Source organism: Haemaphysalis longicornis, unplaced genomic scaffold (genome assembly GCF_048455015.1).
Source record: "Haemaphysalis longicornis isolate Haplotype H1 unplaced genomic scaffold, Haemaphysalis longicornis Haplotype H1 scaffold_12, whole genome shotgun sequence".
Classification (NCBI taxonomy): domain Eukaryota; kingdom Metazoa; phylum Arthropoda; class Arachnida; order Ixodida; family Ixodidae; genus Haemaphysalis; species Haemaphysalis longicornis.
The window spans coordinates 48,331,892-48,356,797 of record NW_027526225.1 but is presented as its reverse complement, the minus strand read 5'-3'; the positions used below and the strand labels follow the sequence as shown (position 1 = coordinate 48,356,797).

The 24,906-nt window shown below is 46.7% G+C and overlaps 1 protein-coding gene across 13 annotated transcripts in view; it reads left to right on the top strand.

Moving 5' to 3' along the window:
- The window catches only part of LOC144162615 (uncharacterized), a 110,069-nt gene that overhangs the window by 69,575 nt on the left and 15,588 nt on the right, over positions 1–24,906 (top strand). For 11 of the 13 annotated variants that reach the window (XR_013320727.1, XR_013320726.1, XM_077693229.1 and 8 more), the window contains 2 exons: positions 16,409–16,606; positions 22,218–23,149. The gene's annotated coding sequence lies outside the window, so the exon portion shown is untranslated. The remainder of the gene's footprint in view (positions 1–16,408; positions 16,607–22,217; positions 23,150–24,906) is intronic. The other 2 variants (XM_077693223.1, XM_077693225.1) reach the window with 2 other exon arrangements.

Genomic DNA, 24,906 nt, shown 5'->3' with positions numbered 1-24,906 from the left:
ATAAGAACGCCATTGGGATTTTTTTTTTACCCCCACCTTGTGTTCACGATGCCGACGGCGGCTGCTTATCAGTGCAGCGTACTGGTGGTGGAAATGTTCAGCTTCGCGCGGTTCGCTTGTTCGAAAAGGGAAAGAGCGGTGGTTTATGTGCACAACGTTCTACAGCATGAACCGCATGGAGCGATTTCTTCCTGCGAAAACATGCAGTGCTCATTGTAGGCGCAGTGACGCCGTCCCGGTTACTACTGGCGTGGTGTGCAGCACTGTAAGAGGCGGCAACATGGCGTCAGCCCTGGCCGTGAAGTGGTGCAGGCAGCTCCAGCTACCGCCTCTAACCGCTCGCTGAAATGCCGCGCGAGGCACAAGCGAGGATGCTCACCCCCCCCCCCCCAAAAAAAAGAGCTGATAATATGGGTGAATAGAGGAATACAAAGTGCCATCCACGTTGCTTGTGAAAACGCCCTTCAAAAAACACCCCGGTGGTAGGCCTAAACATCTTTGGCGCGGCCAGTTGGCTGGTTGGAGCATTTCGAATCTCCCGCCATAAGGTGCGCGTCTCCCCATTGGTGCAAGTCGTCAAGCTCCTCCCACTGCCACACGAAGAAGCCACCTTGAATGCAAAATCGTTGACACGACCGTGAAAAAAACGCACACGCTACGCCAACGTGCACGAATCGTGTGCGAAAACGGGCCTTGCGGTTCGCGCTTGCCGGCGTGGATGGGGACGGGGGTTGCTATCTTCCGAGGTGCGTCAAGCAAGGTCAGTTGTGGTTATCATGCACGCGTGGACTGAAGGGTGCCTATTCTTTTCTTGTGTGTCGAAGTTCGAGGAGAGCAAGGGGTGCGCGCTACGTTAGATGGCCGATTTCATCCTTTTTTTTGCTACCCTAAAACGATGCCCCAGCTGCGCTGGTCAATCAGTACATGCTGCCAGAAAACCGCGCTATAAACGTTATTGTGCTTCTGCCAACTGCATTCTAAGCAGTATGCTTATGCATCGAGTTCTATGGGAGGTGAACCGGTGGTCACAAAAACCCGCGTTATATTTGGTCCCGCACTATTAAGTGGTTACGCACTATTAAGTGGTTAAATGGTCTACACTGTGTATGGTATTTAGAATGGACAGAGATGGATGAACACACTCCTCGGGTGGTGTGGCCATTGTCACTCGAAAATCAATACCATGCCATACCATCAACTTTAACACTGTCCTTGAAGCTGTTGCAATTCGTTCAGTAATATGTAATAGGTAAATAATGGTATGCACCCTTTGCATTCCTCCTGATTCCAGCTATCGAGCTCTGATTTTGAGGCACTGCTAGATCAGCTGCCTGAACCTGACATTTTTATAGGCCACCTCAATGCCATAATGCACGGGGCTCTCTCCAAAGACCTAGCTGCGATAGCTTGCATTAGGGGTTCAAGGCTGGAGAAACAGCAGAGCTGGCGGCCCCTCTCTCTTCATCGGAGACCCACCTGGTGCATAATCACCATCAGCAGCAGCAGCAGCCCACTAGGTCCATTGCAGGACAAAGGCCTCTCTCCTCGACCTCCAACTGCTCCTGTCGCACTCCTCTTGAGTCCATTCTTTGCCTCCGAATTTCCTTATTTGGTCCCTCCATCGAGTAATTGGCCTTGCTCTTTTTCTAAACCTGTCTCTCGTCCACACACTTACCCTGGCAGTCCACCAATCATAATTTTGCATAAATGCGTGGCCAGCCTAAATCCATTCCCTTTTTTTAACTATGATAGACTCTCTGCTAGAGGGCCAATCTGATCACATGCATCTCGCCTGGGCTCCCGCCTCTCGGCTTGTTTTAGGCCGAAAAAGAGCTGTTTCAGCTCAGAAACAACTGTTGCGTACTTTTAACGTTGCCCTCGACGTATCGTCACGCTTCAAGACGACCCCAAGAACAACTGGCCAAAATTGTCGCTCTAAGACCCGACTGTCAGATGGCCATGGCTAGGCCTGTCATCGCCTAGCATGGCCACCATTGCTGCACAGGTACAGCCGGCATGCGCTGACTCTCCACTCATATCCTTCCAAGCACATCAAATGCATGCTGCAAGCATTGCGATGGAAGAAACAATGAACTTCGATCCACTCAGCAGCCTCGCAATGCCTCGCAACGATCAATGGCAGCAGATACTCCGAGAACGGCACATCTTCAAGCAACGAGCAATGATACCTGCCGACCCTGTAAAAACAAGTAAGCAACCAACTACCATTTGCACTTCGGCCTCTCCCCGACTCCCCGATACCTACTACAAAATCATATTCCGAGGGCGTTTGGGTCTGCGTGTTGCAGCTTGGCAGCATTGCCAGATTATGCAAAGCATACTACAAGCTAGCCGAATCCCCGAACGCATTTTCGATGCCCGAGTTGCAACGCAACCGCTAGCGCCACATAACCTCATCGTCGTCAGCGCGCCTAACGTAGCTTGCCTTAAAGCACTGCGGCAAATCAACACTCTACAGCTTGGCACTGCAACCTATGAAGCAATGGAATACCTAAAACTCCTACCGGGCACTGTTTGAGGAGTTATGCAGGGCATAGACCAAGGCACCATGCAAGAACAACTGACAAACTTAACAGCCACCACAAGACAGAATCATCGACACTTGCATGCAGGAAGCCTCTATTTCTGCAGTGATCACCTTTGAAGGCCCGCACGTGCCGTTTTACATCAAAGCTTACCGCCTCCTTATGCGCTGCAGACCATACCGGCAGACAGTTCAGTGTTGCTCACTGTGTGGTGAACTGGGCCACCAGCGAGACGTGTGTCCAAACCCGGGCACATCTTCCTGTGCTCAGTGCCACGCGAAAGACCCCGCACCGGATGACGACTGCGCACGTACCGTATCTCGCAGTCCTAATTCCGCATGACAATGACTCGCATTTACATACTCGGTTAATTGATTGATTGATTGATTGATTGTAGGGTTTAATGTGCCGACGCAATGCAGGCAATGAGGCGCGCCATAGTGGAGGGCTCCGGATTAATTTTGACCACCTGGGGATCTTTAACGTGCGCCGAAATCTTGTACACATGGGTGTTTTTGCTTTTTGCCTCCATCAGAAAAGCGGCCGCCATGGCTGGGAATACAGTAGAATCTCGATGATACGATTCTGGGTGATACGAATTTCGGGATGATACGAATTTCTGAAAAGTCCCGGCAAAATTGCATTGTTTGCAATGGGAAAAATTTCGGCTGTTACGAACGGACCTGCGCGGCCCGGCGGATGATACGAACGAGCCAGCGAGGCGCCCGACTGCCGAACAAGCAAGTGACCACTCTCTCTCTCTCCATGTGTCACTTTTTTTCTCCGGAAACGGTCGGGCTGTTGTTTTCTGCTCGCGAAAACGCGCCCCGCACGCCCCATGCGCGCCGCGAAACCGCTCGCACGCTGCGCGCGCCGCTGCCGGCGGCGGCAACATGGCGGTGGCTTCGGCCGCGAAGTGGCACGGCCGCTTGAGCGACTGCTTCTAGCCGCTCTTTAAAATGCCGCTCAAGGCACACACGAAGTTTCTTGTGCAGTAAAGGAGCTGATAACGTTGGCGAAAACGGTACTATAAAACACCATCCGCGCCGGTAGTGAAAGCGCCTATAAAATATCTGCCGGAGTGCTAAGCCTAAACATCTCGGGCGGAGCCACCGCGGGTTGTCTCGAGCGTTTCGCAAGTCGTCAGCGTCTTTTTCTGACCGAGGTAGGCGATAGCGCGGGCGCGAAATCGTCAATGCGGCCGTGAAAATACAGCGCGCGCAAAGCCGAGGCCTGCGAATCGCGTGCAAAAACGCACCACGCGGTTCACGCTTGACTGTTGCGGCGTGTAGCGAGCTTGGACACCGGGAGTGAGGAGACAAGCGCGAATCTAGGCGAAGCGTTACGCGCTCCAGAAAGGACTGCTTTGTGACGTGGGGGTTTAAAAAAAGCAGAAAAAATCACGGATTTGTTCACGCGAAAGTAAGAAAAGAAATAAACGAAAACTTTTTTCAGCGCTCAATTTTTTGGTCTGTGTTGGTTCATACGAATTTCGGATGATACGAATATTTTTCGCGGTCCCGCGAGATTCGTATCATCGAGATTCTACTGTATTTACATACTCGGGACCTTTTCGATATGGGGCTTGTGAAGATGTTACGGAGCTTGATGAGCAGGCTATGTTGCTTCTGGTCATCTCGGAGGACTCTTTAAGTGAACTTGAAAGCAAGGCATCTTTCGTTTGGATGTGAAGGGTAGCAAGCGAACTTGAAGTGGTCTCTCCCTTTGCGTGTGGTAGAAAATCTGATGGGAGCGATGTTTCTGGCAAGTGAACTTCTTCAGCATCCTCTTCAACATCTGGTGGTTCGAAGCACATCTTAGTGCAAAGAACTCTTTGAAATTTGCCTATCAATTCAGTGTATTAATGATTTTGCATTGTTCAGTGGTGCCAGCCTTGTCATCTGTTAGTTGATAATAGAATCGGCTCATAACGTCAATCATCTCGTCTTCAAATTCAGTGTTGGTAGTGCATTCCTCCTTGAAGTACAGTCTACGCCCGTTACAACGGACCCTCGTAATCCGGAAAAAAACGTCTGCTGTAGCCGAAGTATGCAGTATCCGACGGGAGGGAGGGGAGGGGGAATATGAGCCCTAAAGTGGGCACTTTGACCGATATTGCATATACATAGTACATACACTTTGTTCTTTCTACACGCCTGCAGCAGCTCTGCACAGTATTCGCGCGAGGGCAAAGAATCGCGTAAACACAGTTTCCAAAGCTTACCACCGGCACTTGGAAAAGGCCTAGCGCATGTGGTCAAATGCGTAAAGACTAGGGATGGGCGAATATTCGGTATTGTCGAATATTCGATCGAATAGCTCTCTATTCGTTATTCGCTTCAATCCGAATGCAGGTATTCGATATTTTCGAATTATTCGATGCTCCCGAATAGGCAGCTAAAAGCCAAGCTTTTCGGTCAAGCTTTCCGAGAGTTAACCCAGGCTTGGCTCAAGACCCACCGACGCGGACATTTCTATCATCAGTGCCGGCACTGCCGAGTTGCTGCCTTGCCTAGAGGTTCGACGAAGCTCTCGGCCGCCAGCACACTTTAGGTTAAAAAAAAAAGGCGGCACTGAAACGACACCGCTCCGAACATAGCGGCACCAAGCCAGCAGACTTGTACCATAGAGTTAATACTACTTGTACAGGCCGCCATTTTGAATAGGCATGCCGCCATTTTGAATAGGCTCGCACAGCGCGGCAGTACGCCGCACTAAGCGAGCCTATTCAAAATGGCGGCCAGCCACTTGCTACAGTGTACTAGTTCTAGTATTTCTAGTGTACTAGTTCTAGTACACTGTACATTTGCGCTTTGCTTGGCTACGGCCGAGGATACTAGTGGCTACAATACTTCTTTTTTTAGCGGAGCTTCTAGGCGGCGCTTAACTCTGCGAGTTTCTAGGCGGCGCTTAAAGTTGTGAATGAGCAGCCGGCGGAAACTGCTAGTAGGCTAGAGCATGTGGCGCAACAGGCATTTCTTCATGAAAACTTGTGAATACAGCAAAGGAAAGCTGTGTGTAAGATTTTGCAATTAATGTTCAACATAGTTTTACACAATGCGGTGCCTACGCGAGTTCTAATTATTAGAAAAAATTGTGTACATTAGTCAGGTCACAAGTTGCTCATTTGTCTTTGTGATTTGCAATGTGTACTATTCGAACTATTCGATTCGAAATTATTCGACCAAATCACTATTCGCTTCGAATTCGCTTCGAACCTCAAAATCTATATTCGCCCATCCCTAGTAAAGACGCATGATAAGCTGAGCAAATAAAGCAAGAATATAACTAGGCGCAATTATTAACCAGCTGTAAAACATCAGTCGTGGCCATCAGAATTAGCTAGGCTCTTTTAAATCCCTTCACGACGAAGCAGGTTTTCCCGAAAAATTCTTCAAAAAATCTGATATTTGCCTGAAGTTCCCTTAAGGCAGCTTCCACATTTTTAACGATTTTAGTCTGATCATTGAAACAGCTGTTCTGAAATAATCTGATGGACAGCCCGGAAATCGCAAGTTAGACCAGTTGGACTACGCACGGTGACTGGCAGGTTGCACACAATGGATGGGAACCAACCCCCTTGAGGCATTTCTTACCCTTTTCACCTAATTGAACGGGAACAATGCACGCGTGGTAATAATAACGACCTAACTCCACTGAACCCGAGTTTTTTATTACATAGAAAAAAAAAACTGACGAGGGCAGACTCTTCTCCAGGTGCACCACTTTGCATATTCGATAGCGCTGTTGTCAATCTCACCGGAGTCGCATTTATCGGCAGCGGACCGTCTGCTTAGACAGGCCTGTACTTCTGGTGGTGTTGGCCTGTTTTTCCCCATGTTCGACAGCGACAGTGAATTCAACTACCCTGCTGCTCATGCCGCTGGTCGCGCAAAAAAAAATAATTGGCTGCCAGACATGTGTTGCCAGACATAACAGTTGTCTCGCTAAACTAAACAAAGAAAAAGCATATCAGGCGTCGGCCCTGCGGAAGTCCGCTGTAAACATTCAGTCGAAACAATTTTCGCCTAAAATTTAGTCTGTTGTAGCCGATAGTCTGTTCTAGCCGGGTCCGTTATGGGCGGAGTGAACTCCATTTAAAATGCATGGGGACCAGACAAACCAACAGAAAGGGTCTGTTGTAACCGAAAGTTCATTGTTGCCGGATCCACTTTAACGAGCGTAGACTGTAGTGAATGTCTATAAACAGTTCGTTTCTCATTTAACCGCCTCATTGCAACTTCGGTTTTCCGTAACTAGTGCATAAAACCCCTCAACATAAAGCGTATATCACTGGTCTTTACATTCAAGCCTAATGTCTCATTTGTGTTGCTGCACAGTTCTCCAGCTATTATCCTTTTTTTGTCCCTTTTTGCCTTTAGGTCTTAAGCAGCAAATTAGGCCGTGTGAAACTTCGCTCGGGATGTCGAGGTACTGTCTATGTTATGCAATAAGTTGCGACTCTCACCTCAGCATTCGCCAAGTCACTGCCTGCACCCACTGAGGGCAATCGTGAGAGGTGAGGATGCATAGTCGCGCTCTCATATGTCCATCCCGTCTGTCGCCTTTGGGCTGCACCACCGTAGCTTGGCTGAGTGCATCCGTCCGCATTATTGGTGTCCTTCTTGAAAGGGACCGATGGTCCAAAACTTGGAATTTTTGTAGATATCTCATCCTCTTACGGACACCGACTCGGCCACTTTCACTTGGATTTGTACCCGTTCCGCCAGCTTGGTGGCCCCGACTTCTTCTTTCCCATGTTTCGGCACCACAAGATGTGGAAGAAAGGAGTCTGAAGACGCTGTAAAAGAAACAATAACTATTTACATTACATCGCTATGAATGCGCATCGTTTCTGATCATCGTCGTTCTCCACCTCTTTTCACCGAACGCTGCACCATGAGATGTCCTGTTCTTCATTAGGGTAATTTCCCTACGTACAGCGCAAAAAGTATAACAGCTTCTCCTTCCCCTTCACCTAATGCACCTACAACATCCCCACCCTCCATACTACTTTTGCAATGGAATTGTTGATCCTTCTGTACCAAAAAGTCATCACTTCCACTCACCCAGCAACATTTTTCTGATGTCATTGCCTTATAAGAAACCGACACAGCAATAACTCTCCGAGATTATGCACCATGCACCACAAACTCCACAGCACGAACAGTCGTCCTCGTACGAACCAACAGCACAGCTCCATCACCTCCCTACAACCATTGACTACACTGTTCTCGAAATACTCCCCCAGAAAAAGACTCTACCTAGTCTCTATATCCTGACATATACAGCCCTCCCACCGCTCCACTCGCTGAAATTGACCACTTATTCAAGCAAGCAAGACAGTGCACTAGCGGACACAAGTTAGTAATCTTAGGCTACTTTAACACGCAGCATACGGCATGGAGATATTTTCGCAACCGAAAAGGCAGTAACCTGTACGAAGCTGTTGTATCCTGTGCATAGTTACAGTTTCGGTTTCAGTGTTTGGGTTTGCAACACCGTGTCCTTGTGTGTGTTTATATTTGTGCAACATCTAATAAAGTGCAGGATGCCATATGTGCGGCTAATGTGCAGGTCACGTCACGCCTTCATTACAATGGTGATGAGTATTTAGAACCGCATTCTCATGTAATTCCCCGGGACACAACCAGCCACACCTACCCGATGGCTTTCGCTGGCATCGCCCGGCAAAAGCCACTTATGCTGGCAATGCCAGCGATGCCAGCTCTGGCATCAGCGGAAATGAACTGGCAGATGAAATGGCCTCTAAGTGCTGCACTTTGAAACGCAGTAACATAAATCAGTAAATTGTGCTTTTGGGCTAGAATTGCGCTAAAAAGACAGAGGAAGGACGACAATGCGCAACTCACAACTATTTATTTGCATGGAAAGAAGTTGCCTTAAATAGGCTTCTACATGACATAAAAACATAAAAGCAGATAGCAAAAATCGATGACAACGCCACAATACTCAGAGCCCGCCTACCGCTTGCTGTCTAAAAAATGAAATTCATTGCTAAAAAGCGATAATGATGGTTCACTGAGGCACCCCTCGCGATTTTTTTTTAGTGAAGTACGCTTCTGAAAGCTCACACGCCACAGTGTCACGGCTTCTGTCAATTATAATGGTTTCTTTGAGGCGCGGCGTGCAACCACACTCACGGCAGTGAATGGGCGAGTGTGATCGTATGCCGTTCTTGATTGATAAATCATGTTCCCTGGGCCGATCATTTATGCAACCTCCACTTTGCCCAATATATACCTTGTCACATGTGAGCAATATCTGGTAAACAATGCCAACTCTGCATCCCACGTACTTCATGGCGTGCTTCTTCCCGCATGGATTAGGCTTCTTTTTCCCGCTGATACGGCTGCAGAACCCACCTAGCTTGCGTGGTGCAGAAAACACAATGGGCACCCGATATTTCGTAGCGACCCGCTTAAGGTTGTGAGCCACTTTATGGGAAAGTGGCACCACCTCAGGCCTCGTCTTCTTTTCGGCTGTGACCTGAGGTTTGACCCGCTTACACTTTTGTTTTTAAAGCAACGCCTCTGATACAGCCGACAGTAGCGTACGAGGGTACCCGGCATCCAATAGTTGAGAGACCTGGGCATCAAAACTGGTTTGCATACGACGAGTAGAGGACTTTTGGATGGAGGACTCAAAGCTTTTAAGTAAATCGATTCAAAGGGCAGGAGCCCCTTGGTTGCACGGGGACAAAACACCCAACACACATTTTTCTGCTATGCAGAAGTCAATGTCTAAGAACCTAAGGTTGTGCCCTTTTTGCATTTCGTGCGTAAACTTCAAGCTGCTGCCCAATTTACTGAACGTCTCTAATACTTCTGCAACGCTTTCTTGGTAACTAAGACTCTCCCACACCCCGCAGGGGCACCTTGTGTGTTCAAGGTGACGGTACTGGCGACACCGCGGACCCCTGGCCCATGTGGGTTGGACCCACCCACGCCCCGGCTGTGCGTGGCTTAGCCGTGTCCAGGGAAAAGGGCATCCTGGTGGCTGGGCCAAAGCCAGGATTGTTTTGGACCTTTATGGGCCCCTGGTGGCGGCAACACACCACTTTGGCCCCTGCTTCCTGCAGACGGTACCCCAGGATTGACCCGCCCTGGGGAAAGCAGCCAGTCGCCTTTTCCTATCTCCCTCACTCTCTCTCTTTTTCTGTCCTGTCATCTTTCCATGCCTGTCCTGTCACCTACTCTTTTCCTGTTTTTTCCCCTTTTACCCTCAGGTGGCAAGGGTTAACTTTGTGCAAAATGGCCTACGTAGACTATTTTACATGAAGTGTTAGTGGCCACGTATGGCTAGCGTGACTACCTGCACGCTCCCCTGGTTGGGCTCCGTGGTGGGTGGCCAGCCTGGCCACCGAAACAGCAGCTAAATTCATGGCTAAAAGCAAGACGCCTCTTGATCGGTCCCTGAAAAGGGCCCGGACCAAAGCCACTGCTCAGTACATCCCGCAAAAGAACAATGACAACTTCTCATTATTCTTTGTCGTTCAAGGAGTTGAGGAGCTATGCAGACAAAGTCTCCCTTTGCAATTGCCAAGGCCCTCAATCAGCTAGTGGGGACAAACTACAACGCCAGGAAACTCCACAATGGAGATGTACTGGTCGAAGTGCACACCAGAGAAGAGAGTGCAAAAATTGTGGAACTTGCAAAAATCGACAACACGAATGTGACAGTGACAACACACCGCCCACTAAACTTCTCTAAAGGCGTGGTCTCCGAGTCCGAGCTATTCCACTGCACCGATGCGGAGATTGAGAGCGAACTGGCGGATCAAGGAGTGGTCGCAGCACGTAGAATATTGATCAGGAAAAATGGAGTGGAAATGAAGACCAAGGGCATGGGGTCTTAACATTCAATTCGACCACACCACCAGACTCGGTGAATGCAGCGTATCTGCGTTGCAAAGTGCGGCCCTACATCCCAAACCCTAGGCGGTGCTTTCACTGCCAACGGTTTGGGCACGGGTCTGGATCATGTCGCGGCAAACTCACATGCGCTAGGTGTTGAGGAAAAGCGCACGAGAACGAAAGGTGCGAAAAAGAACCCCACTGTGTCAACTGTTCTGGTAACCATGGTGCATACTCCAGATCCTGTCCGGTCTGTAAGAATGAAAAAGAAGTCGTGGCGATCAAAACCACACAGAATGTGTCTTACCCTGAGGCTAAGAGAAGGCTTAGTTTTCAGCAAAAAAGAACTTTTGCGGAGGTGGTGCGGCGGGGGCCAGCACCATGTCTGGTGTCTGTAGGCACGCAGGTCGAACTGAGGGACCTGGTGTCGGTGGTACGGCCCCCGCCCGTCCCAGAGGCTGGGTTGCCCCAACACCCGGCACTGACTCGGTCCACGCAGGTGGACCGAGTGGACCACTCAGTGGACTGCTCAGTCCCGCAGCCCTCTACACAAGTCGGGCCAGAAGCCGGTGTACTGGCTACTGATGGGGTGGAGGAGGCTTCGGGGCTAACACGCAGCTCAGCGGGTTCTGCCCCGGCTGCACGGTTGACTCCCTCTTCTCGGGGGATGGTCGATATGCCCCAGAAGAAGGCGCCGCTGGGAAGTGGCACTACTGCAGGTGCGGCTCCTGTGCGGCAACGGCCTGGGGAACCCCCCGACCCTCAAAGGGTACCAATGGGCCGCGGAAAGCCTAAGCATCCAACAGGAGGCAGTGGAAAAGAGGCAGAGGAGGAGATGGACGTGACCTCACCCACACCTCCTTGAATACAGGAGAGCAAACCCAAAGAGACCGGTATGGTGCGAATCATACAGTGGAACTGTCGTGGGTTATTGTGTAACATAGATGACATGCACGAATTTATTTATTTATTTATTTATTGATACTGTCAATCCCTTCTGGGATTTTTACAGGAGCAGGCATAGTCAAAGAACACATGTCGAACAGATTTTTTTTTACAATAGGTAACGAAGAAGTATAGCGACGATTGACTCGAAGTACAGAGCTTGCAGTAGCACAGAAATTATTCAATACAATAGAGGCAACAGAGATAAACGGCGAAGAAAAGAAAAGACAGCGCTTGCTCATAAGGTATCGAAACCAACGCAGAAATTGTTGAAGTCCCAACCATCTATTATCTGTCTTCAGGAAACTCATTTATCTTCTATGCACAATAATCCATTCAGAAAATACAATCTTCACCGCAAAGACAGGACAAATTCACTTGTATCTTCTGGAGGAGTGGCAATCGTCACTCCCCAGTCGATCCCAACAAATGAACTGAAGCTTCAAACCACTTTGGAGGCAGTAGCCATAAGAACGCACATTGGAATAGCCCTCACGATTTGCTCCCTGTATTTTCCACCAACCATTTCAGTGACCGAGAACGATCTGTTCAGACTCGCAGATGAGTTGCCTGAGCCTTTCCTGTTGCGGGGGGATCTCAATGTGCACAATGTACTGTGGGGAAGTGCAAGAAGTGACACACGAGGCCGACTTATCGAGGCTGTAGTGTTGGCAACTGCTTTGCATTTATTCAATAATGGCAGTCCCAGTTACATATGCTCATCAACACGCACCGAATCATGCATTGACATCTCTCTTGCAACGCCGTCCCTAAATGCCTTTTTCACTTGGTCAACACTTCAAAATCCTCTCGGCAGTGACCACTACCCAGTTTTTCTCGACTCAACACCGGCAGTACCCATGCTACCAGAGCGCACCAAAAGGTGGAAGTTGGAGGAGGCCAACTGGTCTCTGTTTGAACAAGCATGTGAAATTGAATTGCACGAAATACAGGACTTGAGTGCAGATGAAGCTTGCAGCCTGATAACTTCACGGTTCTTGGAAGCTGCAAAAGTGTCTATTCCCGAGTCATCCGGTACACTCCCTAGGAGGTCAAAGCCGTGGTGGAACTTTGATTGTAGGGACGCCCATAGGAAGCAAAACTGCGCATAATCCCGTTTCAGTCGCTACCCCACTGTCGAATGTCTAATAAACTTCAAACGACTCAGAGCAGAGGCGCGCAAGATAAGGCAGTCGAAAAAGGCTTCATGGCAGGATTTTGTAAGTTCCATAAGTAGTAACGTAACCACAAAAACGATCTGGGATAGGGTCAGGAAAGTGAGTGGAACGTACAGTGCATTTACCATGCCACTTTTTGATGGTAACAAAGGCCTTGCTGAGCAATCAAACATTCTAGCTGAATATTTTGCCAAAGTGTCCAGTTCAGCCCAGTACTCTGAATCATTCCTCAGGTATAAAGAACGGGCTGAAAAAAGTATAATTAAGATAAACTTGAGTAATGAAGAAGCATATAATGCACCTTTCTCCATGGCTGAACTACTTCTGGCGATTGCTCAGGGAAACAGTCGAGCTGCAGGACCAGACCGAATACGTTATGAAATGTGAAGACATCTGACCCCAAAAACCTTAAAAGTCATACTACATTTCTTCAATAAAATATGGTTTGAAGCCTACTTTCCAGTAGCGTGGCAGGAAACTATTATGCTCCCACTACTGAAGCCAGGTAAATACCGTAGTGAACCAGCAAGCTACAGGCCAATTGCCTTGACAAGCTGCCTCGGGAAATGTTTTGAACGGATGGTCAACAAGCGGCTCACCCCCTTTCTGGAAGAAAATCACATTATTGATGCCCTTCAGTTTGGTTTCCGTGCAAGGCACTCGACAACAGACCACCTTCTCTGTTGAGAAACTAAAATTAGGGAGTCCTTTGTTCAACAACAACAACACTGTGTCTCCGTATTTTTCGACTTGTCGAAGGCTATTACACCACATGGAAACATGGTATACAGTTAAACCTCGATATAACGAAGTCGTACTTGCGGGCGAAAATTTCGTTAAATTGAGAATTTCGTAAAATCAAGGTTACGATTTGACAGTTAATTTAACCAGTTATTGAGGTTTCAAAACCTTGCCCATCGCTCAGAAACAACTGCTATGTAGTTACCTCTCCACTTAAAGTGAAATTTGTACTAAAACTGGCCGCAAAAATTGTGTGAATTAAGAGTTTCAAATCTTAGGCAATGGAATTTGGATAGCCGACAGTAGTTCGTGTCGTCGTAAAACCGGTGCTGTTTCCGCAACGCCTCATTAAATATGATAGCAGATCAGGTTTCCACTTTTTCTTTTTTTCATTTCGGTCACTACTAAACGCCGCTGTTAGTCAATTTAACCCGTGTCTATGCCCCATGAACTTCACCCCGGCAAGGTGCTGGTTCGAAGTTACGCCTATTTTCGTCCGTTCAGTGGTAGGCTTAGGCGCGGCGTTTAGGGGTGCGGCGGGCCAACAGCGGAAGGGTGCTATAAAACTTTTGAAACACTTTTTTCATGCACAAAGGCTCTGCAGTATGGGCGCGTGATGCAACCATGACACTCGAGATAAAGCCATGATTGAGAGTTGAGTGGAGTACATGCGGACCGCTTCACTTTGTGGAGCAGCGCTTGCGTGCTCCCGCTAAAGCGGAAAGCTTACATTAAGTATCTTTTGGCCAAATTTGATTAAGCTATTACTTTTATGTCCGCTGAGCCCGAAAGAAACCGATTTCTCCGCATCGCAGCTGTCTAATGAACACGTTTTGACCACGTTTTGAGAGCAATTTATTGCCACCAGCACTCGATGTTCAAGCCGTAGTGAAGAAGTCCGTAAGCGGTGCTCTGTGTTTCTTGACCTGGGTGGGCTTTACGTGACGCTCGTATGCTGACAGCGTTAACAAGGCTTGCTCTTAAACATTCGCGTGCGCCTGCCTGCCTTCGCAGAACGTCGATAGCATCCATCACTTTGGTGGCCTTCAGTTTCACCGACGTTTCCTCAGGCTCTTGTTCAAAACACTTTTCTTTCCCTTGGAGTGCTCATGCTGCTTATGAGACTCACCTAATGATGCACGAACAAAATATTACTGTGGTTATTAGCGAGCACAACCTAGAGCAGCAGCACCATGAGCAAGGACGCGTAGGAAAAACACTTGAAGTAGGCTTCGGCAGCCTAAGCATAGAGGGCGCTGGCGTAGGCAATGATGGAGACGTCAAAATGGTGGCTGCACTATTGAACCGTCCATGACCGCTAGCGGTTTTTGAGCAGCTTCTTTCATCGCTTTTAATTGTTGTCAACCGCATAATTCACCGATTTTCTTTCATTTTAGCCTTTTAAGAGTTAATGTGGGTACTGAATGTTTTCAGTGTAGGGTCTGAGAGGCAAAATAAAACGTGCCTCGACCGGAATTTCGTTCTTCTTTTCTCGCCATGACTTCGTTAAATCGGAAGTGCCGCACAAAATTACTTTGTAAAATCGAGATAAAAATACATGGATTTAGCAAAATTTTGATAGAAAAGTTGGAAAAATTTGTTATATCGGGAATTTCGTTAAATCGAGGTTCGTTATATCGAGGTTCAACTGTAGTGCTAGATCTGCAGGGTTATGGTGTAAAAGGCAGAATGCTTGGTATGCTGAAAAACTACCTTTCCAATCGCTCCTTTCGAGTGAAATTTGGACCAGTAATATCGGATGTGTACACTCAGGAAAACGGCGTACCTCAGGGAGGTGTTCTTAGTGTTACCTTGTTCCTAATCAAGCTAAACTCAATCGCACGTGTAATACCAAAATCTTTGATGTATTAGCTTTATGCGGATGATATTCAGATCAGCTTTTCCTCGTGCAACTTAGCATCCTGCGAAAGACAACTGCAAATTGGCATCAACCGTCTAGTGCAGTGGGCCGAGGAAAATGGATACAACTTTTGTGCAGAAAAAACAGTCTGTGTGCCTTTCAGTCTGTACCAAGGAATTGTGTTAGACCCTCAGCTGCACATTAAATCGGCCCAAATCCCTGTTCTAACTGAGCACAAATTTCTTGGTTTAATATTTGACCAAAAGTTAACATTTAAAAGCCATGTTAATGATCTAAAACAAAAATGTCTGAAATCAATGAATGTTTTAAAACATTTATCCTACAGAACCTGGGGCTCAGATCGTACCTGCCTTTTGCAGCTGTACAAGTCTAATTCGTTCCCAGTTGGATTATGGCTGCTTTATCTATGGATCTGGTCGTGAATCTGTACTCGAAGCGCTCGACACCATTCACCACTCGGGCTTGAGAATAAGCACCGGAGCTTTCCGGACATCCCCGGTACAAAGCCTGTATGCAGAAACCAATCAATGGTCACTTAACAAACGGAGAGTACTCCTCGGAAACATGTACATAATGAGAATTCTTTCTTGCACCACTCACCCTTGTCGACAGCTGTTTATGAAACCTCGCTTTGAAACTCTCTTTACCAACAGGCCTCGGACTATTCCACCCATGTTTTTCAGGTACCGCATTCTTAATGAAGCCCTTAACTTTTATGTAGATGATACCGTGCTGGTCACCCACAGAACCGGTTATGCTCCATGGGAATACCGCAAGCCACAAAGTGACTTTTCCTTGCTGAAGTACAATAAGCACAACACTCCAAAGGAACTACTGCAGCAAGAGTTCTTAGATATCCAGTTCAGGTATGCCGGATGTGCTACTTACATCACAGATGGTTCTAAAGGAGAAAGGCATGTGGGAGCAGCTGCAATTGGACCTTATTACGAAGAATGCCAACGGCTTAGACCTGACGCTAGTTCTTCACTGCCGAACTGCATGCCATACAGCTCGTTTTAAACAAAGTATGCATTGAAAGGACGCCACAGTCAGTCATCTTTTCTGACTCTCTCAGCGCGCTAGCAGCCCTGTGTTCAGGAAACAAAACCAAAAATCCACTTGTCCAACAAGTCACACGCCCAGCAAGACAGCTTGTCCAACAAGACACACACATGCAGCAGTAGTGGCACTGCTTGGTTCCATCGAAGTCAACTGAGCATCGCCCTTTTGCTGTTGCAGGACTGCATGTCACGCTGAAATGTAGCTGGGAGCCAGGGAGGTGAAGATTGACAGCCGGGACCACGTGGGCACCTACGTCACATCCAGGATCGCTCATAAAAGCCAGCACCATCGCTGACGGCCTGACACACGCCCAGCAGCAGTGGCACCGCTTGGTTCCATCGAAGTCAACTGAGCATCGCCCTTTTGCTGTTGCAGGTTGGTTCCCGTAGTTTGAACAAATTTTATTGAGCTAAATCGGATGCCACTGCTGCTGAGCGCATTTTTGTGATGTATAAAGCCAGATGAATGTCGTGCTTGCGAGGAACAGCTCGCAAGTGGTGCATACTTAACATGTACTGACTGTCAATCGCACTATCACGTTGGAATGTGCTCAGGGGTAAAGGAAAAGGCATACAAAAAGAAAACTGATGCTACTAAAAAATCATGGAAATGTGAAGCCTGCAAACAAACTGCACTGAGCCCGATGGCTCTCAGATCAGGCGATGAACCGGAAATAAGCGTCACGAATCAACTCTCTGAAATTCATCGCAAACTTTCGACACTCCTGGAAATGAAATCGAAGGTTGATTCTTTGGAAATTATCAAGTCGACAGTTCATGCCATTGAGAGCTCAATGAAGGAAATGTCAAAAAAGTATGACGAATTTGTTGCTCAGATGAAACTTCAACATACTGACATATCCGGCTTACGAAAGCGCATGGAAAGACTTGAGGAAAAGTAAAAGAACAGGAGGTAGAACAGTTACTGAAACAAGTCTGATTTGGAGCAGTATAGCCGACGGATGAACTTGGAAGTGCATGGGTTGCCTCAGCACACTGAGGAAAACCTGCTCGACAAACTAAATGCATTGGCCACAGAACTCGACCTTCCAGAGCTTTCCGAAACGGACATTGAAGCCGTACATCGGCTTTCGTCTAAACCAAAGGAAACCGGAGCAGTTACGGCTGCCCCAGTCCTTGTGCGCTTTTCATCCCGTGTAACAAAAGAAGCTTGGCTTGAAAAGAAACAGAAACTGAAACAGGCAAAGAGCAAGATCTTTTTCAATGAAAACCTAACAGCCCAGAATGAGGCCTTATTCTGGCAAATGAGGACTAAAGCAAAGGAGAAGGAATATCACTTCACTTGGCACCGAAATGGAAGACTGTTCGTTTCCAGAGGCCCTCGCGACAAGGTGATCCGGATAAGCACAGTCAACGACTTAGACCGGATAAAATGATAACTTGAAGTGAACGCAGTTCGATGCTTCCCCGGCTAAGCACTTTCACAATGATAAGTGACGCCACTCCGGACACTTACTACGACTGCGATTCTTTCACGGACTGCATAAACCACAGTAAAGCATTGTGCGATAAGAAACATACTTCTTTGCTCCACCTAAATGCGCAGAGCCTCAACAACAAAAAGGATTCTGTGGAAGTGTTCCTTAATGCATTACACTATAACTTTGATATACTGGTCTTCTCCGAGACGTGGTTTGCGAGGGATTCGGACGTTGTGCAATTTCCAGGGTACGGGTGCTAGTCACTGTGCAGAAGCAGCACGAAAGGAGGGGGCGTGGCGGCATACGTCCGACACCATATAAAGTTTTGCGTAGTTCAAAAGTATTAAGTTCTAAACTGCGACTACGAGGTGTGTTAATAAGTACCACCAGCTCAGTGATCGCAGTTATCTACAGGCCTCCCTCGGGAGCTATAGAAACATTTTTGGAATTACTTGAAGATATGCTACACTATTGCAATCAACTAGGCGACAAATCAATCGTCATTACTGGTGATCTAAACATAGACTTGCTTTCCTCACAACCTAGCAAGCAAAAACTGCTTGAAATTTTCTTCTCCTGCGGCTACGAAAACGTCATTAACGCCCCAACACGGATTACCGGCACATCTAGGACCCTATTGGATCCGTGCTTCACTAATTGGCCCACCAATAATCTAGAAGCTGGTATCTTAATTTCAGCTATAAGTGACCACTTGCCGATTTTTATCATTTTTCCAACTCATTCTGGACGACGTAAACGCGACACAACTGCCGCGCCTGTTGTGCGCAGATTAATAAATGACAAATTGCTGTATTTTACCGATTAATTGAAAACGTAAATTGGCTTGATGTGCTCAATATGCAGAATGCCTCGGATTGTTACAACTTGTTTATTAGTAAGGTTAAAGAGGTCTACAATGTGGCATTTCCCCTTGTACAAATTAAGCAATGTAAAAACGCTAGCAAGCCATGGATTGACGCCACCTTTTTGAGAAGGATCAGGGAGCGTGACAGGCTATTTGCATTATTTGTGAAAACAAAAAAACCCATTCATTTTACAGAATTCAAAAAAGTCTAAATAAGCGAAACTACGATATTAAAAAAGCGCGCTGTTCATATTATGAAAACAAATTTGCTAGTGTAATTAACGACCCTAAAAAAATCTGGACTAATATGAATAGCTTAACGATGAAAAACCAAAGCAGAGGAATTTCGGAGCTACAGATGGATGGTACAATATTCAAAGGAACTGCGCTTGCTGATAAATTCAATCAGCACTTCCTGGTATCAGGCGCAGCTTCCACCACCAATGCAGCTACTGATCCTGAATTATACATCAAAATGAGTATACTGAATTCTATATACCTATCTCCCGTTTCAGAATCAGAGGTCTGCAATATATTAAAAGCGTTAAAAAATAGTAAAGCTTGCGGAGAAGATAAAATAAAAGCGGAGCCCATAAAGGCAGTAGCTCACTTTCTTTGCCAACCACTATCGCACGTTTGCAACCTGATAATCAGTACAGGTTTTTCCCGACAAACTAAAAATTGCCAAAGTTTCTGTTATATTAAAAAAAGGAGATTCAAATGATATGAATAATTATAGACCAATCTCAGTTCTTCCTTTAATGTCAAAAGTTATAGAACAGTTGATTAATATTAGAATATATAATTTTTGTAAGGCAAACAACGTCATATCAGAGCAACAGTACGGTTTCCAAAAAGGAAAATCAACTGAGTTAGCACTGTTGAACATTAAAGATAAAATAATTGACCACATGGAACAGAAACTATACACAATAGGTGTCTTCATTGATTTTAAGAAAGCGTTTGACTCCATAAAGCACCACATCTTGCTGCAAAAATTAAGTAGGTATGGAATTTGAGGGATTTGCTTGGATCTAATAAAAAGCTACTTATGTAACCGTTTTCAATACACAGAAATCGAGCACGCAAGATCCAAACAAGGAAAACTGAATTTTGGAGTGCAACATGGATCCATACTCGGCCCGCTCTTATTCTCGTTATACATAAACATCGTACATATTTCTTCCACAGCAGATTTAATCTTTTACACCGACGACACGAACATATTCTTTTCCGGCAGTGATCTTGCTCCACTCCAGACATTAACAAATGCCTGGCTTGAAAATTTATCGGTATGGCTAGAAGCAAACCAGCTTTCATTGAACAGAAATAAAACTAAGTTTGTCATTTTTTGTCCTAAAAATAAGGGTGTAAGCCACCAAATTTCAATCACATTTCGAGGCACGACCATCGAACAAGTCCCTTCACACCAATTTCTTGGTGTGACATTCAATGAAAATTTAAATTGGTCAGCTCATATAAATACAATTGGAACCGATGTGTCACGCTCTGTTGGCGTCATCTATAAACTGAAGCAGCTTCTGCCCACGTTGTTAAAAAAGCAGCTGTATTTCGCGTTAATACACTCTCGCCTCAGTTGCTGCTCGCTTGTGTGGGGAACAACTGGCAAAGTAAATTTAGATAATCTTCTAGTACTCCAAAAGAAAGTAGTACGCTTGATAGAAAATGAATCACCCAGAACCCACGCTGCCCCACTCTTCCACAAGCATAGCATACTGACTATTCAAAACAGTATAAACAAAAAATTGGCTTTGTTCATTTATCAACAGTTCAAAAATAATTCTGATGCCTTCCTGGAACAATACGCATCGAAGAACCACGAATACAATCTACGGCATGCGAGCTACAACAAAGAAAGAATCCGCACTAACTATGGGTCGCAAAAGACAACCTACACAATTCCCGACTTTTTGAACGAACACCCTGTTATTTTTACATTGATACAGTCTTCTCTTTCTGTACAATCTTTCAAAAAGAAAGTTGATGTGTATTTGCTGGGGCTACAGTGAACAAGCTATGATTTAGATAAGCGTAATATTACCGTTGAATATTGCTCTGTATTTCTACTTTGTGATCTTGTTTATACTTGCAATGCCAATTCTTAATTAAGTAATACAAATTCTACCTTTACTTGTGTTATGTAAACTTTGTATCAAATGGAGTTTGTTTTCTTTATTATGTTTTCTGTAGTATGTTTTCTGTAGTATGTTTTCTGAGCTCGAAAATTTTGTACTTTGTCACGTTGCTGCTGAGTTGTGTAGGGAGGGGGAGGGGGGGGCCAGGAGATGTCGCTTTGTCAGGTAATTCGTTTGCCTTTTCAGCATCCCCCGAAGACAACCGCTTCTGTGATGTTTTTATGTGTTCATTGCGATGTTTACTCGGTAACATCTCCCCTGTAACTTTTTTCGGTTGTCTGAAATAAAACATTCACATTCACATTCACAAGGGCTTTACCAACTGATGGACTGTAGCAAAAATCACTTAGACGTGAGCTTCTGTTGGGTACCGAGTCATGTAGGAATTGATGGCAATGAAAAGGCAGATTCCCTCGCAGCCCAGACAAAAGAGCTCGAGGTGACAGAAACTCGTTTACCCTACCAGGATTACAGACGGAGACTAAAATTATCAATAACGAAGAAGTGACAGTCTGAATGGACAGAACTCAATAAAAACAAGCTCCACCTTGTGAAGCCGCACCTGAGAGAGTGGCAGAGCTGCAGACATAAAGAAAGATTTGTAGAGGTGGTGTTATGTCCTCTAAGAATTGGGCACACGCGCTTGACCCACTACTTCCTATTGCTGGGAGAAGACCCTCCGGAATGTGAGCAATGTGGGGAGCGCCTTACAGTAATACACATACTTACCGAGTGTCCTAGCTATAAAAACAAGTGTCGTGAATTTTTTTCCCACTTTTATAAATTTCAAATTTCATTGCACCCTGTTTGACTACTAGGCGATGAACCCCTGGTTCCCTTGGAAAAGGTTTTTAAATTTTTGAGTGCCATCAAGCTTTTAGAGAAACTTTGATTTTAACATGTTACGTCATTTTTACATGAGCGGTTTTTAAATTTTTGAGTGCATTCAAGCTTTTACAGAAACTTTGATTTTATCACTCCACATAATTTTTACATGAGACTTTTACCGTAGTGTGTTCAAAATATATTACCTTGTGTCTGGCACATTATAGCCAAATTAGGCTGCTGCGCCAATAAAATTCAAATTCAAGACCCTCCAACCTTTTCAACACAATCAAGTAGTCTACGTATCTAAAGATTTTTTGGACCACTTCAGTGTCCATGTCACGTAGTAAATTTTGGTCTAACCGTGATAGAAAAATAGTTGACAGACTGGGGCCACGCATAAACCGATACAGATTCTTTTTTTTTCTGTATGTATTGCCTGTCGTCATGCTTCAGGACCGTGGCAAAAAGGTAGAACTCGAGGAGGGACAAAAAATCATCAACTGAAATACCCGCAGCATTTTGATACCTTGTTGCGCCATTCTCCTCAATACATTCTTGTATGCATGTCAATAATTCACCATGGGGAATTCCCCGCAGGGGGCAACTTGTGTACTCAAGATGTTTTGGTGAGTAGTGCCACCACTGGCCCGAGCTCCGCAGGGGTGCCTACTGACGTAGCCACTTTGTGTCTTGCAGCACCACGGACCCCAGCACATGTGGGTTGGACCCACCCACGTACCGGCTGTGCGTGGCTTTGCCGTGTCCGGGGAAAAGGGGAACCTGGTGGCTGAGCTAAAGTTGGGGTTGCTTTGGACCTTTGCGGCCTCCCAGCAGCGGCAACATGCCACTTCGGCCCCCGCTTCTCGCAGACGGTGCCCCCGGTCTGACCCGCCCGGGGGGAATCAGCCAGTCGCCTTTTCCTTCCTTCCTCTCCATTCTTTCACTTTCCTATCTCCTCCCCTACCCCTGTCCTGTCATCTCTTTTTTTCCTTATTTCTACATTTTTCCTGGCGGCGAGGATTAACCCTGTGCAAGGATATCAACCTCGGTACAAAGTATAGGGTTATAGCGGCAGGGTAACGGTTAGCGTGTACTTTATCATCACATTCCCTTGTAGGGCTCGGTGGTGGGTAACCGGCTCTGCCGCCGAATTGATTCCATGTTCATATGGCTTTTTCTATCCCCCCCCCATAAAACTGGTCGGCCTTCTTAAAGGGGCCGCACCTAAGTAACTCAACTGAAACCAGTCTCCCAAGCTGAAACTTTCACAAAATACCTTGTAATCCACTCCAAAGAAGAAGATGCACCACTTGCTAAAAAATCTGTCTTCCTCATTGCAAAGTGCCTTGAAAGCATTGTCGGCCGGGATTACCAAGCAAAGAAATTAGCCTCTGGTGATCTGCTGGTAGAAGTGCAACGAAAGAACCAAAGTCAGAAGCTACTAAAACAGGACACCCTAGCTGAACTCAAAGTAGTGGTTACACCGCATCGTAGCCTGAATACAATGCAAGGCGTGATCTCTGATAGGGAACTGCTTCACGAGACAGGTGAGGGTTTGCTTGAAGGACTGAGGGACCAGGGCGTCACGGCTGAGGGACCAGGGCGTCACGGCTGTGGAGCATGGAGCAGTACGTCAGGGGATGCGTCCCCAGCGCTTTCATGCTTCTACAGTGCACCTGTACTTTGTCGTACAGCTTGCGTAACTCTGCTACGTCTGACGATGACGAGACAGGTTTCAGGTTAATCAAAGTGTGCAAGTGATCTTGTACGATGACTTCACTGTCTCCAAATTGCTTTTTAAGAATTTCTACAGCATCAGCATAGCAGGCATCCGTAATCGGTAATCCTGATATAGCAGAAGCCGCCGTTCCTGTTAGTAGGTTCGTCAGGTAGTGGAATTTGTCTGTGTCCTTTAACTCAGGATTCGAATGAATAGAGCTCTCAAACTGGCTCCAAAACTTGTGCCAGTTTCTACGGTGGCCGTCAAACTTCGTTAGCTCTATTCTCAGTAATTTCGTCCGTATCGGTACAGTCTCAGCAGCGTGGGCTCTAGTCGATGAATTTGAAGGGTGAGACTCGCTGGTCGGATGGTTTTGGGAGCAGTAACGAAGCTCTGCCATTATCTTGACAACGCTGTCGTTGAACATTGTCACGTCGGAGGTCTCTTCCGCATCAGTTCCTGTGGGTGTTCGTGGTAGATGCCCTCATCCAGCTTTTGGATCGGCTAGAACATGAATTCGATTCTTTCGAGGGAAATAGCAAAATCCATCGGTGTGGTCAAGCGTCCATCACGTAGGCCGTCTTCGATTTCCTTTGAGACGCTGTTGAGCTTGGCTCGCATAGTGATTCGGCGCCTCAGCATGCGCTCCAGGGAGGTCATCTCGGGTCATCAGTGGCTGGTTCGTGGAAAGTCAAGCAGGCCCCGTCGTTGAGGGTGGTCAGGCCCTGCCTGTCGCTGTCGTTGTATCCCGGGTTTCTGGCACCAGATTGTGGGATTCTTTAGCCACTGAGGACGAGAGAGGCCTTCAGACAAGGGAGAGAGCGACTGAGCGGTGGTAAGGTTTAATGGCGACTTAAAAGAAGATGTAGCGCGAGTGCACGCCGATTGTGCAATGACGACCGGCGTCGATGATGGTGCTGTCGTTGGTGCAACGCTGATGATGATAGATTCTACAGTGCCTAAGGCCTCCAGCACGAGCTCCACTGCTGCGCCTAAGGCCTCCAGCACGAACTCTGGTGCTGTGCCTAAGGCCTCACGCACAGGCGCAGTCCAGATGAGTGATGATCTGGCTCCATCCCGGGCACCTGCAAAACAGCAGAAGGCTGCTCCTGCAGTCACTGATGTTGCAGCAATGTCCAGTGCTGTAGCTGCGGCCTCTAGCACAAACAGTGTCTCCACTGACGCTTCTTCAGAAACCTTCGATGAGGCCATGGATGTCTCTCCAAGTACACCCGCTCCTGAAACACAACAGGAGCGCTGCAGTTCTGGTGGTTGTGCTAATCCAACAAGTCGAAGTCGCCCAAGATCACTACACCGGGAACTAACTCGGCGACTAGGCAGACTATTTAAATGGTCTAGAAACATAACTCCTTCACTAATAACCCTTTTAATGTAAAAAGAACACCTCATGATGTGTATTTCTCTTCTCTTGGTATTTATGGCTGCTGAAAGTATTATCCAGTGGAATTGTAGGGGGCTGTAAAACAATCTTGACGATATATATGATATACCCAAATCACAAACCAAAAATATTGTGCCTCCAAGAAACACCCGCACCCATCACAAACTTTTTAATGCAGTACGTTGTCTTGCGTAAGGACAGACAAAACTGCATCCAGCCGTCTGGTGGTGTGGCAATTGTGCTATAAAAATCTGTGGCTTGCC